General features: G+C 41.4%; 1 protein-coding gene across 10 annotated transcripts in view; it reads right to left on the reverse strand.

Moving 5' to 3' along the window:
- LOC149748132 (uncharacterized) overlaps positions 1-27438 on the reverse strand; it is a 176460-nt gene that overhangs the window by 68307 nt on the left and 80715 nt on the right. For 5 of the 10 annotated variants that reach the window (XM_089918310.1, XM_089918312.1, XM_089918313.1 and 2 more), the window contains exons 3-4: positions 20407-20457; positions 15741-15870 (exon numbers count right to left, since the gene is read on the reverse strand). The gene's annotated coding sequence lies outside the window, so the exon portion shown is untranslated. The other 5 variants (XM_089918320.1, XM_089918319.1, XM_089918317.1 and 2 more) reach the window with 5 other exon arrangements.

Genomic DNA, 27438 nt, shown 5'->3' on the forward strand with positions numbered 1-27438 from the left:
CAGCTGGGCATTTGAGTAGCAGACAAGGGGATGTACTCTGAGACTGACCACCTGGGTTTGAATCATGGCTCTACTCTTTAAACACTTTTGATCCTTCCGTGCCTCAACTTCCTCATCTGTAAAATGGGAATAATAAAAGGGCTGCTGTGAGAATTGAATGAGTTAGTATATGTATCCAAAGAGCACCTGGCACAATAAATAAGTAAACAGCATATGCGTGCTTACCATTATTATTAGTGGCAAATTATACATAACTTCAGTCCTTGTTTTTTTTTCCTTTTTTGCCCCACTTCCCACCCCTTGCTGGTGCCTAGGAAATGACTTGGGGGCATAGAGGATTGAGGGAAGAGGGAGATGGCTTGAATGACTGATATTCCGAAATGATGTGGTGGTGACTGATGTTTCTGCTCCTGCCTGCTCCATCCCAGAGACAAGGACAGGGCTGTCCTTAGCCTTCCCCTCATCTTTACACTCTGTTCATGTTGTCTGTTGCACTCTTGTGACTTCTGTTTTCTTGTTGTTTTGTTTAGTTTTAATTTCCTGTAATACTTCTCTGAAACTCAGATCCACGTTATTTATTTTTAAATGTCGAGCTGGCCTGAATCATGCTAAGAAATACTCTGTCCGTAAACAGATGCTACCTTTAAACAAAGAAACAAGAACTCAGCTCAATGCCTTTTGCAATTGGGACTTTATAAATACATCAACAATAAGAAGATCTACATTAATCTTTCTACATGTACATAATTAGCAAACTTCATGGTACAAATACCATTAAGGTACTCCATTTTTTTTCATTCTCTTCCCTCTCCTTAAAAAACTATTCTTGAGTACATGCTATATATCAGGAACTGGTCCAGATTTGAGGTAGAGTTATTCTAAGTTTTTATTTTATAGTGCAGAGTATTTATTCATGATAAATCAATAGAGGTAGAGGAGAAGTATAGACAGTAAATAATTTTTTCAAAATGCTCCTCTATGCATTTCCCATATCAGTTAACTACCGTATCAGTAAAATATTATTTGCTTCATTAGATGTTTATGCAGTATAAATTTAAATGCTAAATTTTAGAAAAAATATTTACAGTTATATAGTATAACTTGAAGATTAATGCTAGCTAGTTGTTTCCATAAGTCAATGATACCCTAGATATTCTAAAAAAAACTAAGCTTGGGCTTCTTTTAAATAAAGTCCTTGAGTTTGGCAACTTGATTATCCCTAACTCTGTTATTTCATCTACATCCTCATGGCTTCTTTCCCCACTTTCCCCCTCATGCCTGGACCTCCCACTGCTGAGCTCTTCAGGATGGAGAGAGGGCACATCTGTCAAGGCAAACTAAGGAGCTCAGACTTTGTCCAAAGACAGATCAGATTTGTTTGCAAAAAACAAGTGAAATATTTTTCCCACTTGGAAAGATGGAAGTTTCCTACGTCTGTTTTCCTACTTACAGTCTTAGATTTCCTTCTTTTTTGTGTGTGTGTGGTTTGTTTTCTTCTTTTGATTAGTGGCAGGTTATGCCACATATCAAAATTCTGACAAACCACAGATGGTTCTGACAAAAAACAAACAAGTGTAATTTGTAATCACTGTATCCAATGAAGACTGTGTTTACATTTTCATCTTTATTTACACAGTCTTCCTGACTGCTTTAATTAGCTTCTTCATGCCATCTCAGATTGCTGGAATCTCAGCACCACAGAATGGTTTATAACTACCTGTTAAGCAGTAGCCAACCTCCAGGCAATGGTTTTGAATCTGTCATGGATATTTGGTCCAAGCAGGGCCAGCTGTATGAAGTGGAGGCTGAGGGGTGAAGGAGAAAGAAGTGAGGAGAATTTGAGAAGATAAAAAGTTTAAAAAGTCTATGGCCAAGTTGTGTCCGTGTGTGTGTGTGTGTGTGTGTGTGTGTGTGCGCGTGTGTGTGTGTGTGTATTTATGATTCCATTTGCTTGACTCATTTCCCTCCACGACTGAAGACAGTATTAGCCCCGGGGAATCAGCTGCCCACCGAGGAATTTAAATGAATATGCTCAAGCGTTGGTCTGGCACGTTTTACGAGCAGAATTGTCTAGTGTTATAACGTATGCCTCCTCCCTTCTCGGGACTGTGAGTTGGTCTTGTGGTTTTCATTTTTGGATGAAGAAATCAGAGTTCAAAAAGCTCCAGCTCATTTGTCCATTCAATAACTATTGTGGACCTGCAAACTCCTCTGATCTTTCCCGCGCATTTTTGATATATCAGTTCACAAGACTCAGGGCCTGCACTCAAGAAACTCAGAGCTTAGTTGGTAGATTATCTAGTGAGATCACGATTCCCCTTAACGGGTTCACTCATGATATTAAAAGCATTTATTGAACAAGTGCTATGATAAATCAAAAATGAATGAAAATCAGCTCCTAAGAGAAATTACAGTCTAGTAGGCATGACAAAATGAACCTTATTCACCTTCCTCTTTTGTTCTCTTGCTGCTTACAACCCTCCTGTTCTCTCTCTTGTAACAGGACGTCTTTGCCTTCCATCTCTTCTGTTCTCCCGTCCATCAACCAAGTCCTAGAGTGTCGCACCCTTACATTGCCAGAACCCCATGGAAAGCTATTCCAGTGACATGTTAATGTCGATTTCCTTGTTCTTGTTCTTCTGGGTGTTCACCCATTCGCAGCCCTAAGTGGAAGTTCAGTCTACTTTCTCTCATGCTTCAGAGCAACCCAGACTCACTGGGAAAAGTTAACAAAGGCCAAATTGTTTCCTGGCATCTCTCTCTCCATAACCTCAGCTGAGGCCCTTCTGCTGCTCAGGAATCTTCTCACTCATTTCCTACTCTCTGTCAGGTCTTCTTTCCAAACTTTCCTCTCTCTCCAGAAGCCCTGAGCCCAGCCCTGAGCTCACATCATGCAGAGGTAAGATGCCGACGTGAGCTCGTTCAGCGTCCCTCATGGTCTCTGCAGAATTTCACTCTTTCACCCATCCAGATCCTCACTCTCTGCTCATTCTTCAATCCTTTGAATTATAGTTTCAATCGTTATCATTGGATTAATAAAAATAGCTACTTTTTTTTTTTTTTTTTTGCGGTACGCGGGCCTCTCACTGTTGTGGACTCTCCCGTGCGGAGCATAGGCTCCGGATGCGCAGGCTCAGCGGCCATGGCTCACGGGCCCGGCCGCTCCACGGCATGTGGGATCCTCCCGGACCGGGGCACGAACCCGTGTCCCCCGCATCGGCAGGCGGACTCTCAACCACTGCGCCACCAGGGAAGCCTACTACCATTTTTGATGTTTATCATTAGGAGGAAAATGACATTTTCATAGATGAAACCATTCTTTTAGCTCACAGAATAGCTGTTTGAAGAAACATGGGTTCCAAGAAGAGCTAAAGGCAGGAAGACTGAATTCTTTTTAAGACAGAACTGATGACAAACATAAAGGGTTCTGATTTATTGGAGGCATTCATTGCATTTAAGTATCTGGCAAACACCAAGCACTGATTTCTCCATTACTTATATCTCGATCACCTATCCCTCTACTAAATGATAACCACCTTTGACTTCCCAAAGAATAATTAGCAAAATCTTGTCAGTGTTGATTTCACCATAATTTTTGAATTAATTTTTAAAATATACAACTAATAAATTTATATGGTAAAAAAACTAACGTTGAAGGTAAAATTAAAGTGCTTTCCAACCATCAACCCTAATTTCAGGTCTCGCCTCTGCTTTGCCCAAAGGGAACCCCTGCTACCTGTTTGGTATGTATTCTTCGAAGACATCTGCTAGGCATTTACACGAATATACGTAACCACCGTCAATTTGCAACATGCACGTGTGCAACCTTGCCCTTGAGCGCGCTCTTGTGCACAAACAGAACACAAGACTGAAACCATCACATTATGCTCGGTTTCTGAGGGAACTGTACAAACTGATGTTCTGGTTTCACATGAAATAGGAACTTGAAAGCAACATCTTATTCATAAGAATATACAAAATAAAATTACACTGTTGTTTTCGATGGTTGAAGAGATTAGACTCCTCCATCTATCTGACTTTTGACCATTTGTTTTCTAAATATACAAAAATGTGGATTTACATGCAACTGGTTTGCCCCTGAGTAGAGATTCCCAGATCAAATACCAAATGTTGATTAGTCATTTGATAAGGTGATTTTTCTGGATTTTCCTTTATGCCTACACAATCACTTAACCAAAAAATCAAGTCAAATCATGCCTCTCTCGAGGTAGGTTTGCTGCCCTGACAGTGACCCAGTCCCAGGGAGGGACTGCCAAGTATCACGATAATTTACAGCCCCTTTTTGCGCTGCCATGGCTGGTTCTTTAGCCTTCCTTTCCCTTGAGCATGTCCTCCTCCTGATTCTCAGAGCAGCCTCCATTTCACAAGCCCATATTGACAGATTCCTACTCTAAAGACTTAGAAATATTTTTTTTACTGATTCCTGGTACTTAAAGCCCCAGCACACTTGTTCCCTTTAGTTTTTATATAAGTATTTTACTCTAAGACAATAGAAATTCTAAAAAGAAATCCAACTTATCCCTCCTCTATTTTCACAACTTTTCCTACTGTATAAGCGAAAAGCCCTGTGCCCACAGGTTCACGGAAACCCTAATACTTAGTGCCTTAATTCTATCCACTCTTCTTCTTAGGAAGGAAGGGGGCAGACCTCCTTCCTTTCATGCTCAGCTTTCCTGAAAGAGTTGTTTCGTCTACACTGTGTGCTCCCACTGCCACACCTTCCATTCCCTTCTTCCTCACTGCGTTCCCTCCATCTTGACCTCTAGCTCCCACCCCCAGCTCTGCATGCAGTAGTCCCTGTTAATGTCACCCATGGCATCCTAGATGGTGAAACCAAAAGACATCCCAATGGCTTTCCTCTGTTGCATTTAAAATGACCAATCACTTCTTTCCTCTCAGACCCCTCTTTCTTTCTCTGGGGGATCCCATTCAGCTCAGTTCACTTCCTTCACAGTTCACTACATCCCCCCGCTTATTGCTACCCATGTTCCACCACTGGACCTCACATATTTTCACTCTACTTCTCCCTCTGGATGGGCTCCTCTACTCCCATTTAGGTCTGGGGCAAGTCTTTTCCTCCTGACTCTCCACTAATGTCATTATCATCCCTTCAGTCTCTTTCTTAGTCAGTTCTAGCTGCTTTAACGAAATTCCATGGGCTGGATGGTTCAAACAACCAAACATTTATTTTTCACAGTTCCGGAGGCTAGAAGTCTGAAACCAAGGGTGCCAACACAGTTGGGTTTTGGTGAGGGTCCTCTTCCTGGTTTGTAAATGGCTCTCTTCTTGCTGTATCCTCACATGGGGGAGAGAGATGATCCTTCTTTGTCTCTTCTTATAAGGACACTAATCCCATTCATGAGGGCTCCATCCTCATGACCTACTTACCTCCCCAACGTCAATCTCCTAATGCCATCACATTGGGGATTAGGCTTCAACATAAGAATCTGGGGGGGACATAAACATTTAGTCCATAGCAGTCTCTCTGCCCTAAAACATTACAAACATCTCCTTGCTTCTTAAATCTAACCTGTCACCAAATCCTGTTATTTAAAAAATTAAATCTTAAATCTTGTTGACCAATTCCATACATGCCCACTGCTGATACCTTAGTTTAGTTTCATTGCTTGGACTGTCACAACAATTTCTAACTGTGACAGGGCACAAGGTGGGTCCTCAGGAGACATTAGTTGAATGAGCATCTCCACAATACTAGATGTTCTCATAGAAAAATTTCAATTCTTCTCATGTCACTGTCTGCTTAAAAACTTCCACCAACTCCCTGTTGCCTACAAAACAAAGTGAGATGACTTAGATGGTGAATCGAGATCCACGCTCTCTTCTTCGATTCTCTCCTGCTTTCCACACCTAGAGTTCCTCTCACCTTCCCATCACCCTGCACTGCTTACTCTTCCCTAGTATTTCATGTCTTCTCATGATTTGGGGATTGTAAAGGCTGTTCCCCTACCTAGAATGCCATTCCTTCTCTTTCCGGTGACATGCTTCAAGACTGCACTCCCCTGGACAGAGAATCTTTTCCCCCTTTCACTGTCACCAAAACTTCTATTATTGTGCTCATCACATAGTATCATAATAGTGTGTCTGTTTCCTTGGACTTCAAGGCTCCAGATGGCAAGGAACTGTTGCTTATTCATTTTGTTTAGACCAAACTAAACATTTTACAAAGTGGTCTGTAGAGGTCTTGTATCAAAATCACCCACAAGGTGGATAAATATATATCCCCAGGTCTTACCCTTGAATAGCTGAATCAGTTTCTCTGGGGAGTGGAACCCTCCCAGCTAATTCTTATGCACATGAACATCTGGGGACACAGTTACAACATCCAACAAACATTTGATGAATAAAGACATGATGAAAAGTGCTAAGATCTCTACTCCTGAAAATCTGCTCTATTTCCTTCATTCCTCTGGGGTGTAGTTTGGCTGGAGACAGGTCCAGGGAATTTGGCTCAGCCGCAGGTCAAAGTGACCTAATGGGAAACAGCTTTGCGTTAGTCTCTAATCAGGTCATGCAAAGCACCTATTGTCCTGTCTAAATGCGAAATTAGGTTTAGGGCCATTCAAAGCCCTGAAGATGGTTGGTCGTGATAAGAGCTAACAAATTCTTGCTCAAGTGAGAACTGGTATTTCGGGCATGCTCTGCAATTTTAACTCACCAAAGCCAAGTTCTTAACCTTAAGTGGTTCAGAAGCACCTTCAAAGGAGTCTCACTGTCTCATTTGCTGTGCTTATCACCAGTATTGGTAACTCTAATATCAGTTAATAGTCCTCCCCTATTGACATTGGGTGAGCTGTGAATGAGCCTAAGAGTTTTTAGACTTTGGGTGAGGCTGATGGACTTGTGAAGCCACAGGGTCTCTAAAATGTCCTTCTAAAATTTCTTAAGTAGACTTTTGAACTCCATCAACATGACCTTGAGATCTGTCACAGTGCACCATACCAGGCCTAACAAAGACTAAAAAACGTGCAGTATCTAAATGACCTCAGGACTACACAAAGTACCTTCAAGAAATGTTTGTTGGACTTATTATTTACCAAATAAATCTTACCAAAAGTACACATAACCACTTCTTTATTACACAAGGAACATATACTCATTGTTGAAACCAGAAAAAGTAAGGAATTCAAAAAGACGACATAACCAATATTACATTGGAGTGTGTATTCGTTTAAATGTTTTCCCATATATATGTAGAGTGATATTATAGTGGATTAGATTACTATTGTTGCAGTAACAAGTTACCACAGAATTAATGGCTTAAGACAAAAGACATTTATCATCTTACAGTTCTGTAGGTTAGAAGTCCCACACGGTCTCCTGGGCTAGTTAGTGTGTAGGCGTGGCTGCATTCTTTTGGAGGGGCTAGGGGAGAGTCTGTTTCCTTGCCTTCTTCTCTTCTAGAGGTTGCCCATATTCCTTGGCTACTGGCCTCTTCTTTCATCTTCAAAGTCAGTAATGTTGAACCTCTATGACTGCTCCTCTATAGTTATATCTCCCCCAACCTCAGCTGGGAAAAGTTCTCCTATTTGATTTTAAGGACCCACGTGACCAGCTTGGACTCTCATGGATAATATAGGAGCCCAATTCAAGGTCTCTAACTTCATCACACTTGCAAAATCCCTTTTGCCATGTAAAGTGACATATTCTTAGATTCCTAGAATTAGGACATGGACATGCTGGGGTCATTATTCTGCCTATCGCAGGTAGAGATTGAACATCTAATGTTCACAGAGGTTGAGTGACTTACCCAAGATCACAAAGTTTGTAAATATTGAACCTAGTAGTTAAGTCTTTTCAGATTGCAAGAGTTTGACCCAATCAGATTCTCAGCAAATGGAGATTTATGATGAAGGCATGTAAGGAACAACGGTAGGCAGTTGGCATAAACGTAGGACCAAGCCTCCCAGGAACTGGCACTTCATCCTCAGTCCACAGACCCCAGGATCTTGCTGACCCTCAGCAGCGGCCACCCACAGCACCACACGAGGCCACTGCCTCTTTCTTAATACTTCTCATACCCTTTTTAGCTCCCTCCAATGTCCTGCTTAGCTTCTTAATCTTAAATTCTACTGATTCATGGCTTTAGCTCACTGTCTCCTCTCCATGAGTCTCTTGGTTTTTGAACCCTTCTGTCACTTATATTTTTCTCTCTGTGTCACCTTCATACTTCTTAAGAGAAAGGATCTGATAGAGTCCATTGGCCACTACAGGCCACTGGACACCCCTGTCCTATAGAGGGCTCCCACTGGATTATCTCATTGGCTGCTGGTCAGCTTACGGATGGCCATCTTCAAAAACAACTGCCCCTTCCTGGTTCCATCAGCCAGGATCAGGGGGTCAAATGTGATGATCTGTTTGTAGGAAATCATTTAGGGTCCCTTCCCTCAGAATAGGGCCATGAGCAAGTGGGCACAAAGAGACTCTTCTCCAAAGCCTCGGCCAGAATGTCTTTCCCACGCACCCCTGCATACACTGCAGCTGAACCATATCTGGGAACCACAACTGGAATAATCTAGCTGAATGAAAGAGTATAAGCAGGGGCTGAACAAGAGGAAGAGACAGTGCCCAGAACTAATACTGAATATGGACATTTTGAAAACGATTTAGGTAATTGTTTTCAGTACTTTAAGGCCCTAATTGCTGATCTTCAACAAAAAGGCCACACAGGCTTATGAAAGTTCTAAAATTATATCGTATTTATCAGTCACCAGGACCTCAACTTGCTTCCACAAACCACATAGGGCCTTGTGAAATGAGCCTTTGGAAAGGGGACCCTGATGTTTCTAAATTTTCACCCATTTGTTTCTCTATCTGCATTTGCTCTGAAAGGGGAAAGTGGCCTCATTAATTTGGAAAGAATGAGTCTAAACATGTTTCAGAAGGAGAAAAACTCTCTTGGGCATGCTGAAGCCCATCCCCCCTGCCCCCCCCGCCCTTCCTGATGGAAGAATGTTGCCATAAAACTTTCATCTGATATTTCCCACAAAAATGTGAGCTGTGGTCACAGCTCAAAGATGCCAACACAAATCTTGAACACAGCCACCTCCTGACTGAAAACACAATCTAGGCTGTTCTTTAGTCTGGACCTCGGTAACCAGGGACACAAATTGATTTTAAATTTCAATTAATTACATGGGAGGAAATGGCCGTCTGATAGACAGAGGTCTTAACACAAATATTTCTCCCTGGTGACAGAGTACTGAGATGCTGCCATGTTACACACAGCCAGGGTTTTTTCCAGGTGGTGTGCTCTTTTTCTCTCCTCCTCTTGTGTTTTAGAGAGAACGCCAATGGCATGCTGTCACCTCAATTTTCTATACCCTGTAATAATTCATTGAATTCATTCATCTTTACTCTGAAATACACAACATTCTTCATGCTGGCAATCAAAACATACTTTTTTTTGAGCAATTACCACTGTGTTAGGAGCTGGGAATAAACCAGTGGGTAAAAATATACACAGTATATTGTGTATATTGGATGCTTTGTGAAAATAGAACTTAAAGTGGCTTGAACAATAAATACCTGTTGCCTCACCAAGCAAGAAGTCTGGGGGTAGATCAATGAATATCTTCATGTCAGTTTTATTCTCAGGTGGTTGGTTCCCTCACAGTTGTGAAGTGGCTGCAATAGCTTTAGGGAGTACCTTCTCAACCACATCCAAATGCAAATAAATACATAAATAAGTAAAGCCAAAATGAAGACACTCCCCAGCAGAAATGCCCTCACGTCTTAGGAGGCAGCACTGCATCACAAGCCTGTCCCTGAGCTGATCAACAGCAGGACAAATGAAATGGTCATAATTTGCTTAGACTAGTCAAATTTTGGCTCTGGGATTAGGAAAGGGCTCAGTCTTTGCTGAAGCACAGGGTTACCCCATACACAAAGAAAATCCAGTTCTGTCAGCAGGAAGATAGGATTAGCTATTGGATAAGAAACCAGCACGTCTACCTCTGTGGAACTTCCAGATGACATAGGAAGGACGGGAAAAACACTCCCCAACATACAGGTTTTTCATAAGGAGTCCAAAAGAAAGAGGTTCCAGTATCCGTTAGTAGTTACAAGATCTTGGGTTAGCCTCCTGGAACCTCAATTTCTGAATATGTAAAATGGGAAATCATATCTATCTCACTGGGTTGCTCTGAGGATCAAATATATTAGTACTTGCAAAATACCTAGCACTGTGCCTGGCCCATAGTAATTGCCCAAAACATGCCATTTCCTTCTTCAAGGCCCTCAGGCTGCTCAAGTCTAAATGGCTGGATAACTGACAAGCCAATGAGCCTGTATTCTGATTGATAAGCACTGGGATATTAGGATTTACAGAGGCTTCCTGGGGGAGGTACTACTATCACAGTTGCCAGGAACCATTAAGGTCCCCAGAATGCTTTTGCTACCTCCAATGGGTCCTTTCCATTTTTTCCTATTACTTAATCTTTCTGCAGCCTTGCTACTCTTGTCAATCCCCTTTCCTTTGGAACTCTATCTTCCCTTCTGTTCTGTGACGATCTTATCTGGGTTTACCGCCTTCCTCTCTAGCATCTCCTTTCCATGCTCCCTTAAAAGGTCCTCTTTATGGCTTTCCCCAGAACTGTGTTCTCCACCCCTGCTGCAATCTCACCTGTCGATCCCCGACGTGAGATTTTATCCTTTCTTATAGCCTCAATTCCTAGTTATATATTTACGACGCATATTAGACATTCAATACATATTTCTTTCATCCATTTTTAGTCAATCATGTATTCAACAAGTATTTATTGAAGGCCTGGTACTATATGCCCATTACTGTTCTTCATGCTGGAGATATAGCAATAAATAAAACAGACCAAACCCTGCTCTTGCGAACTTACATACTAATGAAGAGACAGATAATGAATAAGCAAACATTTCCTGTTAGAGATGAAGTAAGTGCCGTAGAAAATATCATGATGGGTACGTGGGGAAGGAAGGTCGGGAGGGAGAGACACTCCTTTACAGGGTGCCTAGGAATGCTTCTTTGATAAGACATTTACACACAGACCTGAAAGGTGTGAGTGACCAAGACATGAGGCATGGCAGCGGGAACAAAGAACACAAGTGCCCTGCAGTGGGATCGAACTTGGCATTGTCAAGAAACCCTCAGAGGGCTAGAATGAAGTGATCCAGGGGAAAGAGGAAGGAAACAGATCAGGGGGCAGTGGGGAGGGTTTCACGGGCAACGTCAGGGCTTTGGCCTCGCCTTTGAGGGAAATGGAGAGCCACGGGTTTTTGCTTTTTTTTTTTTAATTTTTAAAATTTATTTCTGGCTGCGTTGGGTCTTTGTTGCTGTGCTCGGGCTTTCTCTAGTTGCGGCGAGCAGGGGCCACTCCTCGTTGCGGTGCGTGGCTTCTCATTGCGGTGGCTTCTCTTGTTGTGGAGCATGGGCTCTAGGGCACACGGGCTTCGGTAGTTGCAGCACGCGAGCTCAGTAGTTGTGGCACACGGGCTCTAGAGCGCAGGCTCAGTAGTTGTGGCGCATGGGCTTAGTTGCTCTGCAGCATGTGGGATCTTCCCAGACCAGGGCTCGAACCCGTGTCCCCTGCATTGGCAGGCGGATTCTTAACCACTGCGCCACCAGGAAAGCCCGAGCCACTGGATTTTAAGAAGAGTGATAGGATCTGACTTACACCCTTAGAGGATCACTTTGGTGTCTCTGTGAAGAAGAGACCCTGGAGGCCAGAGCAGAGGCAGGAATTTCTGTTAGGAGACAACTGCAATAATCAAAGCAAGAGACGATGAGGGCTTGGATCAGGGTGGTAGCAATGCAGTGTTGAGAAATGGATGAATTTTGGCTCTAATTTGAGGTGAGAGCAATAGGATTTTCTGTTAGATGTGGGAGTGAAGGAAAGAAACCAAGGTTAAGCCCAAAGGTTTGGGCTCTGGCAAGTGGAAGAAGGAGTGGACATTTTCAGGGATAAGGAAGGCTGTGGGGGACCTGGTGGGGAGGGGAGAGTTAGATTTGGGGCAGGCTAAGTTCTACACGGTTCTTAGACCCTGTGTAGCTGTTGAGAAGGAAGTAGGATATATGGATGTGGACACCAGGGGAGAGGTCTGGAGATAGACCTTTGGGAGTCACCAGCATGTAGGGTGACATTTGAAGCAGTGACACTGGGTGAGATCACCAAGGTTGTGTGTTCGAAAAAGGGAAGCAAACTGACGAGTGAGCGTTGGGCGTGCGACATGGAGAGGCTGGGAGAGGACAGTTACCAGGAGAGGAGACTGAGAAGTGGCCTGAGACAAAGGACCGCTGCCAGTGCGTGGTGCCCTGAAAGGTCAGCAAAGAGTGTCCAGGGGGACATGAAGTGTGTCAACTGCTGAATGGGGAAGTACGACGGGGGCTGAGAACTGCCCGATGGATTTGGGGATGCGGAGGCCACCAATAACCTTGTTGTTTGGCCAAGTGACCTGCAGGGGCCTTAAACTGACACCAGCCCCTCATACCAGCCAATGGCCTAAAGAATAGCCCACAGAGTCACAAGCAAATGTAAGTTCCTGATATGACTTCCCCAGCAGCCCTTGTGATCAAACAGGCTCCCCTGTCTCCCAGGGCCTTCCCTTTGTGTGCCCCTTAGATAAGGCCCCATGGAGCTTACCAAAACCACACTCATTTTGGTTTGAATTGACCAATCTGGCCTTAGTCTGGGAAACCCAAGGCACTCCCCCCATGACCCTAATAAAGGCACATGTCCCAGAAACTGTCACTCTCACAGCCTGTACCCTGTCTTGACCTCCCCTCCCCTGGCGGCCTGCCCAGTACTTCCTCCAGAACCAATGAGTAATGAACCTATTTCAATGTTTCTTGTGGTCTTTTGTTGAACATCATTCACCATCTCACACCCTGTGCTTTCCTTAACAAATGCTAACAAAGCTGTTAACATCTTCTCCTGAAGAGGAAGGGCAGACTACAGGTATGGGGGTGTGAGTGGATGCATGACCGCTGCTGACCCTTCTATTTTTTCCTGTGAAATAGAAAATAAGGTTATCAGCCAGGACTGAAGTCTGGGGAGGAGGTGATGGAGGTTTAAGGAGAAAGGATAGGATGTGAGATAGTCATCTTGAAGAGTGAATGAATTAGGGAAATGTGGTAGGGTCACTGAATCAACACTGGCTACTGCGTGTTGGCTCCCATATCTATTTTTGAACACTGGTATCGCTCCTGATCTCCAAACTCATATATCCAGCTATCTACTGGTATTTGTCCCCTGGCTTTCTCGTGGGAAAATTAAAGCCATTCTCTCTCTGCCCACCTCCAGCCAATTCTCCTACGCTCCCTATTTCACTGGCTGTCACTCCCATGCACCCCGCCCCCCGTTCCCAAAGCAGAATAATAAAGCCTTTGAATAGCTCATAAGCTAGTGTAGGAAAATATTCCTTATTTTCTGAGCTTGAGAACACTGGAAGAGAACCATGTTTTGGAAGGACCGTTATTAGCTCAGTTTGAACATTATCGACTCGAGATATCAGTGAGAGATCCAATTGGAAGTGGTGAGTAGTTCAGCTGATACACATTGGGTGGCTGACTGATTATTCCTTTAGTAATAAGGCCACAGTTCACCTGGGGCTCCTGTTAAAATGCAGATGGTGATTCAGTAGATTTAATGCTAAGCTTCAGGGTCTGTAGTTCTAAGAAATTTCCAGATGATGCCAACAATACAGGTTCATAAACCTCACTTTGAGGGGTAAAGGTTAGGAGAAAGAAACCCATGCAGATCATTTCAATTTAATGTGTTCAGAGTTACAATAAAAAGGGAACTACATGGACATAGTTCAGCATAAGAATTAGGCAAAACCATGGAGACTGTTAACTGGCAGGCCAAGGAATGTGTTCTCAGTTCTGAGAAGTATGGAGAACCATGGAAGGATTTGAACAGAGCATAACATGGTTCTATTGCAAAATGCTCATTGAAGGTCAACCATGTGTCAATTGTTCCTTCAACAGCGGTGATAACGCTGTGAACAGGGAAACCGGGGATCTTGCATCCTGGAGGGGTTAGGGAGCTCATAGTAAGCAAACAAATAAATAAACAAGGACATTTTAGACTGTAGAAGTGCTGTAAAGAAAATAAAAAGGATTCACGTGATTGAGCCTGGGGGGACTGCTCTAGTGGGAGTAGTTGTTGAGCCAAGAGGTAACCACACAGTGGAACCAGTCAGTCCTGCAAGGATCTGGGGGAAAAGCATTCTGGGCAGAAGGAACAGCAAGGTGGTGGCCTTGAGGCGGGAGTGAGCACTGAGGCAGGAGGATCAATCAAGTCAGAGTGACTGGAGCCTAGCGAACAAAGGGAAGTGGTGTGAGATGGGGTAGGGAAGATGAGCAGGGGCCACGTCATGTGAGGGCTTTGAAAGCTGCGCTAAAGAGTTTGCATTTCATTTTAATGTGGAAATGAAATAATCCAATTTTTAAAAGATAATTTTTGCTACCCTGTGAAGATTGTATTGTCCGTATGTTTGTTAGGTCCGGTGGAACATGGATTCCTTGGATGTGCTCAGAACTGTACTTCAGAAAGATGAATCTGTCAACAACTTATAAAATAGCTCAGAGAACAGAAGCTCTTCAGAAATGTGTACAATTGAGAGTTAAGGACAGCACGAACTGGGGAAATCAGACTCACACTTCCAAATGAGGCTACAGGAAGCAAGATGAGAGATTCAAATAGTACTCAACGCTCTTAAGCTAGGACTTTCTCATTAACTCCCTCGTTTAATCCTCTCTACAACCCCACAATGTTGGTTACAAAAATCAGTTTCTGAGGTTTTAACCCAGACCTATTGAAAAAGAGATCCAAGGGCATCTGGTTGTCAGTACATAAATGCTTCAGGTGATATTAAATTCAGGGGAGGTTGATTTGCTGCATCTCCACCTCCTTCTGTCTAAAAGAATGAAGGTGGTTACCATTTCGTAAGTACCAATCGCTCTCTCTAACCCTTCCTGCTTTTCTTTAAACTCTGCTGATTAACTTACAACCTAAGTGGTGAGATTTCAGGATTCCAGGATGAATCCACAATGAAAATACCAACGATTAAGCTTCTGGAGCTTGCTAAAGAAGTCTCTGCTCCTTGCTGGGGTTGGTGTGAATCTTTGCTGGGGTTTTAAAAGGAAAACCTTGATGTAATGCTCTCAGTTGCAGTCCTCATTTGTATTTTAATGTAAATGAGTTTCAGATCCTTCTTGAGAGAAAATTTTGGCTGGGAAACTATGGACAGTTCTGTGCCCAGAGTTGGGGGCGAAAGGCTTGGGGAGTAGAATGGGGAAGGGGAAAGGGGAAGGAGGTGGCACAGGGCACTCAACTTCACTTCCTTCCCGCGTTTGCGTGGAGCCAGGAAACAACCACCCATCTCCTTCCTGAGCCCGAGAGCTCTTAGAATGTTTGCTGAAGAAGAAAAAATAATCTGGTTTTATAACTTTGCCTTAGCTGTGCTCGTTTAGATTCTCATGTGAACCATGCATCTGGATGGTTACCTTAAAATATGCATTTCTTTAAAAAGAAAACCCTGATCTGCATTTTGACCACTTTCCCTTGGTGTTGCTGCTGGGCTGTGTTCAGCCATCTCCAAACCAGAAAAGGTCTCATGGGCACAGGGAAGCTACAAGGTAGGGCAGGGAGAACTGCACACTTGACAGTCAACTTCACAGAAACAGGGAGACGACAAAAGTGGAAGGAAGGAAAGTCATCACTTACTGGGTGCCAACTGTGTGCCCGGGTCTGCTTGGACACATCTCGCGAAGGTTCTCTCAGGGCCTCCTCATTTCCTCTGGTTCTCCTCGGAATCTCCAGTATTAGAGATGAGCCCAAATGGTGAACACACCTCCTGCCAAGTCATTTATATGAGTGTTAGTAATAACTAATATTTATCAAGCATATAATGCACGCCAGGTGCTTTACAGTGTTCCTTCATTTAGCACTCTCAACATCTTAGGAGATGGTTCTCATTCATATATTCATTTCCAGATAAAATAACTGAACCCTAGAGATTCTACGTGACTTATCCAAAATCAACGGTGCTGTGATTCAAACCCACGCCACCAGATTCTTAAGATCACATGTTTAGTTGTTATGGGATATCACCTTTCACTGAGACAGTAAAGTCATAAAATTATACCTGCTCTGGGTATAACTTGCCCGTAGGTTTATCTTTGAGGTCTTTAGGTCCCTTAATTTTTGTCTCCTTTTTCTCCCTAAAGGCATCCTCTCATCACTTAAGGTACCTACAGCCCTCCTATATTGTATACCTCACTACAGTACCACCTCTTTTCTGAAAAAATTACCTAGTATAATTTACTCATTCACACTGATGCTATCTATGCCTTCTAGGCATAAGTGCATTTAAAAGTTTTTTATCTCTAACTATAAAGAGGGTTTTTTTTTTTTTTTTTCTGAGAACTTTCAGCTATCAACTCAGGGATAAAGGATCCGTTTGTCTCTACTATGGTCTGGGGATGTCTTCGGCTGGTGACTGGTTGGAATATCTAGGTGTAAGAGCTTCCTCTCAAGGGTTTCCTGCTTATCTGGAGAGGGTGAGCTCCAGAACCAGTCACAGGAAGTGTGTTCTCTGAGTGATGTGAGGTATAGGAACTAACTGTGAGCTAATGGCCTCCTTAGCTCCGGGACCTGTGATTCTGAGACACTGAGCCTACCCTACCTGAGCACTCATTTATTCATTCATTCATCAAGTAAGCGTGGTCACTTCGAATGGCACCGGGGATGCTCTGATAACCCAGACATTGTTCCTGTTGCCACAGAGTTCACAATGCAGAGTAGGAGACAGACATTAAGTAAGAAACTTCAATGAAAAATGGGCATATTTCATCTCCCATTGGTCCTTTTCCTTCCTCTTCCTTTCTTACTCCATTGACATTATAATTTTTCTCCCATCCTTTTGCCCCAAGGCTCCCAGATGTCATGTATCTAGAACCTTCCTTCCACCCTTGTGCCAATATCCCATCTTGGACTTTTCTATCTCACTTTCGCCTAGGGGGTGATTATTACATTTGGTCCGCTCACTGCCAGCCAGAAAACCCATGGCTTGTGACCCATTTTGATCTGCCATGAGTCTTTTGGTCATTTTAAACACACAAAATTAGGAACAGTGTCAAGAACAGGGAATAGTTGATGATCAACTTCAGAGTATCCATTAATTAATTCATTGAGCAAGCATTACATAGCTGGTATCTGCCAGGAATTGAAGTATATGGATGGAAAGGAAAAACACATTTTCTGCATAGTAAAAAAATATATAAATTTCCAAAGGCAAGGACCCCCATCTATCTTCTTCATGACCCTGTCCCCAATATTTAACTCCTTAGCACAAGGTGGGAACTCAATAAATATCTGTGAAACAAAAGAATGAATTCATATTTTGGCTGAAAAGACAGATATATAAAGAGCTGTAATAAGGTAGGATGACCATTCATTCAATAAATATTGCTTGAATATCTCTAAGTGTTACATAATATGTCAAACAAGACAGATGCTGTCCTTGCCCTTATGAACCTTACAGTTAAAAAATTGCACAAATAAGTATTGGAGTTATGATAAGTAATGTGAAGAAGTGTAGGGTCTAGAGAGCGTAAAACATGATATGTTTACCCGGCTCATGGGAAAGCCCTGTAACTCAATAAAGCTCAGATTACTTCTGAAAAACTGAAAGATTAATATGGTTGAAACATTTTGAGTGGAGGAAAGGAGAGAGTGGAAAGAGCAAGGTTAGGAAGGAAAGCAGAGGTTGGATCCCCACGGTGTTAAGGCGAGATCCCCAGATGTGAGGGCAAGTTAAGGGTTCAGTGCTTATCTTGAGAGCAGTGAGAAGCTTTTCTAAGATTTTAAGAGCAACATATGATGGGTTTTAATTTTTAGAAAATCATTCTGCTTTGAAGATAAAGGATGGGAAGAGATCAAGAATGGACAGTAGGAGACCAATTAGGAGGTTATTGCAGTAATCTAGGTATGAGGTGACGTTGACTTGAACTAGGAGGGTGATATTGGAGACAGAAAGAAGTGGATGGACCCAAAGTATATCTTGGTTGTAAGATCAATACAACATGATCATTGGATTGTGGGTGCATGGTGGTGACAGTAAAGGAGAGAGGTTGTCAAGCATAACTCTCGTCAATCCCATAAATGTTGGTGTCATTTTCTGAGATTGAAAATACTGGAGGAGAATCACGTGCTTTGGAGGAACATTAGGTTCCTAACCTAGTTAGGTTTTGGATACTATCACCTTGAGATACCTGTGAGAGATCCAAATGGAAATTTTAAACAGTCTAATGGATACATATGGTGTGACTGCCTGGCCCAGCATTCTTCCTCTAGTATAATTATGAGGTGTGCATGTGACCCAATCTAAGGCAATTGTAATATCTTGACTCCCAGACCACAGGGATTGATTTATAGAGAAGTCATGTGAACATCAATGGACCAATCAAATTCCTTCTCTTAGTCTGAGTGGACAGAAGAGAGATTTTTACACTCTGGTTGCAGAGCTGTGAGGATATATGTTCAGAGCTCTTAATGATTATGGGGATTATATTGGCTTAGAAAAATGAAAATAATGTGCAGAGAGACAGGAGTCGGAGAGAAAGGATCCTGAGAATAACAGAGTCCTCTTGCTTCTGCCCCTGGTTCGGTTACATGAATTAAGAGTCAGTATGTGTCTATTAATCTTGCACACTCTCTCTCTGACTCTTTCTGTTTCTCTGTCTCTCTTCCCCCCTTTTTTTTTTGTATGTTTGTCTGTTTTTTATCTTAAGCTAGTTTTGGGTGGGATTTTATCACTTATAATCATGACAATGCTAGCAATATATACAGTTGGATTTATTAGCTAGAACTCATACAGCGAGACCTTGGCTGTAGATATATTGTTGAGGCTTGTTGATATATCATTTGAGACAGGGAGTGGACAAGGTCACCAAGAAAGAAAGGAAAGAGACAGAGTACTGAGGTCTAAGCTCTGATGAACTCTAACACTAAAGATCCAGGAGAGGAGGATGAATTCCCAAGGAGGTTGAGAGAAATGTCCTAAGTCATTGGAGGAAAACCAGCAGAATGTGGTGTCCCAGATACTAAGGGTGTTTTAAAGAGGTGGTGATCGACTACATAGAATGTTCCAGAGAGGGCAAATATGATAAGAACTGAAAGGCAGCCATGGGACTGGGCAGCACAGATGTCATTGGTGCCTTTACCAAGAAAAATTTAGTAAAGTGAGAGGTCAGAAGCCAGGTGGAGTGGATTGAGGAGGAGATGGGGGTGAAGAAGTAAATAAAGCCTGAGTTTGGAAACAATTCTTTGGAGAATCCTAGCTGTAAAGGGGAGGAATGGGTAGGATGGCACTGGAGAGGGAGATCAAAGAGGGATATTGTTTATTTTATTTATTTTTTTAAAGATGAGAGGTACTAAAACCAAATTATATTTAAAGATCTATTAGAGCACAGAGAGAAAGCAGGTAACTCTGCTTGGGTGAGTAGAAGGAGGTCTCCCTGAGGAGATAACTGTGAGCTGGGTTTTGAAGAAAGAGTAAAACTTTTCCAGAGGAAGATGGCATTGCATGCAAAAGGAGGTTGTAAGCCAACACACAATGCTGCGTTTAAAGAATGGTCAACGGCTTAGAGCATAGAAAATTTTAGTCCTGGACCCTGTTAGAAGAAAGGAAAACCCATCCAAGACTTTTTCTACCTTTTATCCTTGTTCTCAATTTCATCTTTAAAATAATTGGTTAGACGAGATTATCTTTAAAGTCTGTACCAATATTAAAATCCATAGCTAATGGTGATCTGTCTTGAATGTTTTGTTAGACTGATAGCAATACTCCCCCAAATGAATATGCCACCACAGCTGTTTTCTGAAGTTATGCTTTATATTGTGAGGCTTCCAGGAGGTTGGAGGCTCAGCTTAAAGTGGTCCCCTCAGAAAAAAAATAATCATGAAATATCTTTGAAGTCTACTGTGTTTTACCTTAAAGGTTCATGTGCATCCTATTCCTTAATATATTTGACATGAGTACTATTAAATTGTTTTATTATCCACTGATGCCCCAGGAAGATAGGCCAGCTACACCCTTTAGATTTAAGTATTTCCACATAGTTATACGCATAAGCTCTGAGCAAGGCTGAACGTCCCTGGCTGGCATCTATTTCCTAGTCTTTCCTCACTTGCCCACTCACTACCAGCTTCATAGAGGCAGAGAGTCTGAGTGTCAGCTCTCTGCACAAGTGAAATATGGTAGAACCTGGGATGGAGAGGAAGGGAGCTTTAAGAGTAGCTTAAACTGAGTTAGTTGATCTTTATAAATGTCCTGTGCCAGCGGGAATCAAGTAATTGCATTATGAGCCTTAGCATCTTAGATACTCACATATCATAGGATTCACATCAACTTGGGTGTATAAAAGCCACATAAAATTGCCTGAAAGGAAAAAACAACACACATTAATTGGATTCTTGGCAAAAGACTGAAAAAAATGTCCCAGACTGATGAAGCAAGTTATTTTTAGACAATTTTGCCCTAAAATATGTTGGTGCCTCTGTGAATGAGTTCATAACACATGCTGAAAACTCCTTTGGCCTGATCCTTTAAAACAAATCTCCATTTTTTCCTTTTTATTACATAATAAAATAAAATGAGCTGTCTCCCAGTGCCTCCTCTTAGAAGCATTCCTCGGCTGAAATGTCTTTTTTCTGCTTCCATCTTCATGTTTACCTTCCTATGAGCCCCCTTCATTTTTTTTTTCATATGCCCTACTTTTGTAACCTAAAGACATTGATAGAAATTTAAGTTCTTTCCACCATTCATTTAGTATTTCAGTTGTCCCCATTTTTAACCCATGAGCTCATTCTTATGATCCATCAGATTTCCTACATTTCAGCCCTCTGTCCTTTTTCTAACGAACAAGTGGAGGACTGACACTTTATATGGCATTGCAAGGGGAGGATTAAGCCACTGGTAGTTACAGAGATCTGGCTTAGTGATAAGAGATCTGCCAATGATTAGAAGACTTCACCTACTTGGTCTTAAGATGGAATTAGTCCAGATGGTGCCAATGGGAATTAAGGGACTGTGTGGTCCCGGAGCAAACACAATGCCTGTCTTTTGGATGCTCTTAATCTCAGAGGTAAATGAGGGAAATAGGGCTTTCTGAGGCCTTGGCCACACATTCCCCAGTGATTATAGTACCAAATACTCATGATCCAAAGTGACTGGTTATCAGATACTAGACACATCTTCTAAATCTTTAAAGGATAGAAAGGTCTGCTTGATGGTCCCATGTTACTAAAATTAATGAGTTTTAAAGTCATTTATTATATTTCTGAAGCTGCATCTACAGAGGTATTCAATAATCTTGGTCATATATATCACTGGAAGGAAAGACAAATTTAATTCTTCAAGAAAGCATGACATGGATATAGATATGTTTCCTTAGTGTGTCCTGTTTACTTTGCTTACAGAACCTCTACTGTGTATATCCTGGACAAACTTCATGAACTCTATGCAAACAGGCATACTTATAGTGCTTCCTTCTTTATGTTTCTAGCAACCTAGAATTTGACATCACAGTTAAAGTACATTCTTAGTATATGTATTGCTTTCAGGGGCTAGGAAAATCCAGAGGCCCTCTGTACTCACATGATCTTGCCCTTTAAATTATTCCCTAAAAAATTGTCTGATGACAGAAACAATCAATTTCCAGTCTTCATGTGTAAGCTCAAATCTCTGATAAAATGCATATTGTCTGATTGAAACATTCTTTATATTGTTATCATTCATTTCGACTTTAATGTAAACGAAGACCCTGAGAAGTTGTGACTTAGAGTAGAGGGGAGAGCTGCGGTTACTGGGTGCTATTGGGTGATAATGAGGAAAGATTCGCTGAGGGTGGAAATCAATCAATCCTGACTTTGCTTAATTCAACAGTTGTGCATGAGATGAACTTGCTCTCAGTCAGGAAACTAGCGCAATTCCTCCAAAAGGAGGAGATTCCAAACTTTTCTGTAACTAGGAATGGAATCTAAGGCCAGCTCCCATCTCTGGAGGCCCCATCCATGGGCATCACCATCTATGTCAATCTGGGCAAATCAAAATGACTTCTTTTCAGAAATCTTAGGCATTTATATCCATCACACATTCTTTACGCCTAACTAACTTTCTTGCTTCTGATTACAGATTTGACTCTCGAAAAGGAGTGATGCAAAAACTTCCTGTCAAGTCATAGAGTTTGCACGTACAGTTTTCTTTTCTTGAGATGTCTTTGTCTGGTTTTGCTAACAGGATACTACTAGCTTTAGTATGAGTTGGAAAGTGTCCCCTTACTTTTTCTTTTTTTGGGAAAGCTTATGAAGGATTGGTATTTTTCTTTAAACATTTGATAGAACGCACCAGTGATACCATTGGACCTGGGCTTTTCCTTCTGGAAAGTTCTTTGATTACTACATTGTAGAGAAAAAGAAAGTAGATTAGTGGTTTTCTGATGACCACCTGGTAGTGGTTGATTTCCTAGTAACTGCTGAGGGGCTGAGGGTTTCTTTTTCGAGGGTGACGAAAATATTCTAAAATTAGTTTGTGGTTATGGTTGCACAACTATGTGAATATACTAAAAACACTGGACTGTTTACTCTGAGTGAGTGAACTCTATGGTATGTGCTAAAACAACTTTTAAAATTGTTGATATTTTATTAAATTAATCAACATGTTTTGTTAATATTATGTTTATCACCATTTCTTGTATCCCCTGCCCTCCCTCTGGGTCCACTTTTTTTTTAAACTTAAATATATTCTCTAATATTTGTGCTCATAAGCATCAATTGGTGGTAAACTCTCTTGCTCTTTCTTTATGAATCTAACAACACCTTTATTTCTCTTCTTTTTGTTTTTTTTTAATGATAGTTTGTCTGGGTATGAAAGTCTAGACTTAGATAATTTCACTTAGTACTTTGAGGATATTATTCTTTTATCGCCTCATATCTACTCTTGCTGTCAATTTGTCAGTCCTTTGTAAGTAATCTGTCTTTTTACTCTAGTCATTTTAAAGATTTTTTCCCCTCCCTTTGTTCTCAATGATTTGTAGTCTCACTACGTTTGTTACCTTGTAGTAATTAATATTTATTTATCCCTCTGGGCCCTTAGATTTAATTTTGAATCTGAGGACTCATGTCTTTTTCCAGTTCTGTAAAAACATTAGCAAATCTCTCTTCAAACATTGCTTTTCTACCTTTCTGGGAAATTCTATTAAATAAATTAGACATTCCCATTTATCCTCTAAGACCTTTAACTGTTTTGTCATATTTTTCTTTCTTTATCTTTTTGTGATGCAGTCTAGTAAAACCCTCAGGGCTATCTTCCAATTCCCTGGTTCTGTACTGTCTAGCTGTTTATCAAAATTTTTTTCAATAAATACTTTTCTCATGTCTAAATTTTTTACGTTGTTTCTTTTAGATCTACCTATTTTGTTTAATTTCTTCCTGATTTTGCTTGCCAATTATGTGTTCTATTTTTAGTGGATGTTATTCTTTCACTTATCTCCTTTATCATCCTGAAAGTCTCTGTCAGGCTATTCTTGTACTTTAATTTTGTTTGGCTAAATGTATACCCTTTTTTATATTGATTTATATTGGCTATGTCTTAGCATTCTTTTCTTTGTTTTTGGTATCATGGTTTCTAGGCTCATTTTGAGAAGGAATTAAGTTTTCTTTTTGTTGTTTTCCTTCTCTGCTTATCCCTCTCTCTCTAGTTTTTACAATTGCCTCCATTTGGCTTCTTGGGGCTTGCTGACCAAACAAGTCTTATGTTAACAGGTTTGGAGCTCACATACCTTAAGGATTATGGCCTCAAGGATTAAGGTTTATGGCCAATCTGGTCATAGAGCCAGAAGTTAGCTCCTTTTGGTTCCTGGAAATGAGGCTGTTTTTATGTCTTACCAATTCAAAGAGGCAATATTCCCAGGCAACAATTAGCAGAGCTTTTCTCAACCTTTATTATTACTACTAATAATACTACTTTTTTTTTTTTTTTAATAAGGGGAAATTCCACCCCAGTCTCCAGCTTGAGTCCCATTGCCACTTCATACTGAGTAATTTTAATTACTGTAATCTCAGATGAACAAAACTCCCAGATATCTTTGCTTGCTTCCTGCCCCAGAAGCAGGCCCAGATCTTTGTGCCATATGCTACTGATTGCTTTGCTTTTCTGGTACGCATACCTACTCCATGTAGGTGCTTATTGTGTTTTGAACCTACTTATATCATTTTACTTTTTTATTTATACTTCACCTATCATTGTACTTATTTGAAGGGGGGGTTGAGTATAAAAAGCATATACTTACTAATATAATCTTAATACCTGCTTAGGGTGATTCTTGCTTAAATACAATTTCCAAATTGCTTTAAAAATAATTTGAGCCCAACTGAAATAAACACTTTCTTAATGCTTTCTTAAACTTTAGAGCAGTGTTGTCCAATAGCAATGAAATGCAAGCCACATATATACTTTTACATTTTCTAGCAACTACAGTAAAAATATTTTTTAAAAACAGGTGAAATGAACTCTCATAATATATTTTAGTTAACCCAATATATCCAACATATTATCATTTTAAAATAAAATCCATATGAAATTATTAATGAGATGTCGTTATTCTTCTTTTCACACTAATTCTATGCAATCTAGCATGTATTTTGCACTAACGGCACATCTCAATTCAGAAGAGCCATGTTTCTATCGCTCAATAGCCACATGTGGCTCGTGGCTTCCATATTGGATGGTGCAAATTTATAGTATTTATAAAATAATAGTAAATCTAATCACCACCATCACCGGTTTGGACTTTTTAAACATCTTTTGTTCCAAGAATTTCATTAAGTAATTAAGACACACAGAGCAAAATGTAGACGGCCGCAAAAGCTGTATCGTCCTCTATATTATACTTGTCATCACAATGCTAGTATATTTGGAGAACTTTCCTTAGCTGCTTTTTCTAAACTCAGGAAAGATAGTGAAAATCTTGTGTGTACAAATTTACGACAGAAATAAGACCATTTAGGCTTTCAATCTTGAAAAGCTGGTTTCTGAAAAATCAAAGTTTTTGTTTTTTTCTGAGTGACAGGAAATGAGATATATAGGGTTTGAAATGGTCATTACGTTAATTGCTTAATGAATTAATTAAGAAGTTAAACTCCATTTACTACCGAAAAGCATTTGAAGATGCTAGTAAGAATTAGAAAGGTGTCAGAAGTGTAAAGTATGATGGAGTTTTATGAGTTTATAGGGATTTTCTTTCAATTAGGATTAATTTTCATTTCCCCCTAGACATGGGATATTTGGTTTTTCTGAGTGTTCTAACAATGATTTTGAAAGGCTGTTTACAGTCTAACGTCTCAGGTATCTCAGACACCTAGGTAGATCTGTTGGGTGCAAGAACTCCTTGCCCCTGTGTGGTATTAACAAACCTTGTTACTTCCGGGGAAAGTAACCCTTTCAAAATACCTGGTTACGTTGTTAAATCACTTGTTTTCTAAACCATGGGACTACTTTCTCTCAAGATCTCAAAATCACACTCCTTTATAAAATTGTTTATTTCTACAGCTTAGAAACATTGATAGTTCATCAACCTCTTGATTTTATGGCCAATCTTTAGACATGCTAATTTGTCACATATTTTGAAACCCCTTCCTTCATGGGGAGTGGTTTTCCCCAGTAATTCCCAATCATGTTATATTTAATGAGAACAATACCAGTAATCACATTGGTACATAGCCCTTTTCTCTTTGGAATCTCTAAATGGTTTCCAGACTGGTGAGGGGTTGGTTTTCAAAAGCTCCTTGTGAAGAAAGAAGGGGAGGGGATTAGTTCCTAATCAAGGTAGTGGGGATGAGGCTCTGGACAAAATTGAATCGTTACCCATGTTGTTCAGTCCATCTGTGCTGTAACACTTCCATCCTGACTGAATGTTCCAATGAGCTGAGATGCACCTATTTGGCAGGGACTCTTCTTATGCTGGCTGGGGAACCATCATGCTGTCATCACAGCTGGATATGACAGGTTCCAGGAACTCAGAAATTGTTCTTGACATGATGGGAAACATATTTCTGCCTGAGCACCAGGAATGCGTCATTTCCTATGTAAGGAGTAATAGTACTGCTGCACCCCCAGCTCTTTCTATCTCGGTTGCCATGGCTTATTGTTCCCTATGGCACTTATCACCACATAACATGTTACATACTTGTTAATTTTCTGCCTCTACCCACTAGCATGTAACCTCCATGAAATCCCTAGCTTTGTCTGTTTTGTTCACAGGTGTGTTTCCTGCCTCAGGCACTTAGTAGGAGCCCAGTAAAGCTTTATTGAATGGAAGAATGAATTTACGCGCAAGAATCCTGCCTTCTTTCAAACAGTGAAGTGGAGCTAGGGAAGCCTAGATTGAGATCCCAGCGCTCTGGTTTGTGAACTGTGAGAGCTCGAGCAAGTTCTCTGGCTTTCAGGTGTCTCAGGTATGAAATGGAGCAATAATATGTACCTTATAGGTCACCTGAGGGTTAGATGATGTCAAATGCTCAGGCAAGCTCAGGACCTGGCCTGCAGTAAGCACTCAACAAAGGACGGCTATCTGGAAAAAATGCATCACTATTCCAGTGGTTCCTCACCCAGAAAGTTGTTAGCACTCAGAACCAGTTGTTAGAATTCAGAACCTTCACTTCAACCACAGAGGTTTAAACCTCAGGGCTAAGTCGCATCCCTTCAAGGATCTGGGCAAAGACCTGGGCCTGTCGCGGGCCCCAGAGTCTTTAAGGTAGCAGAACGTGCTTAGGGGTTTTCCAGCAAATTCCAACACAGTCTTCAGGAATACCTTGCTCTGTGCACTGGGGCCATCGGCCGGCTTTGTACCCCAGCCCAGTGGGGACAGCGCTCGTGATACCCCACAGCACGTAGCTTTCAACAAACAGAAGGGTAAAAATTTGGTTCAGCCCCCTCTGGCTGGGGGTTATCAAGCTGGCTTTGCTAAAGGGTGCTTTGTCCTTATTTGGATGGGGTGAGAAGTGGTGATGGGAGGCAAGAAAGTCTGGGGTGGGGTCCCTCCTAGACTCCTGATTACTAGCCCTAGCTGGTAGCTAGTGCTGAAACAGCAGCGTCAGTGTGGCGACAGCTGACTCACAGCCCAAACCCTCATCTTTGGAAAGAGAGATACCTGGGCGGTCCTGCTTCTCTTCCTGGGCCCTCCTGGAGGAGGCATACCTCTGAAAGCAAGTGAGTGTTACGTGCATAATCTTATCTGCTTCTCAAAGCACAGAAGGGATACTTTACCAATCATTTGAAATAAGTGGCATTGCAAAAATGCAATATTAAGCTGATAAGCATTCCTGAAAGCTCCAGGAGTGGGTAGATGTAAGATCACTTCAA

The sequence above is a fragment of the Delphinapterus leucas genome, chromosome 10 (genome assembly GCF_059928025.1).
Source record: "Delphinapterus leucas isolate spDelLeu-1000000601 "Yukka" chromosome 10, BTC_Dleu_Yukka2, whole genome shotgun sequence".
NCBI classification, from domain to species: domain Eukaryota; kingdom Metazoa; phylum Chordata; class Mammalia; order Artiodactyla; family Monodontidae; genus Delphinapterus; species Delphinapterus leucas.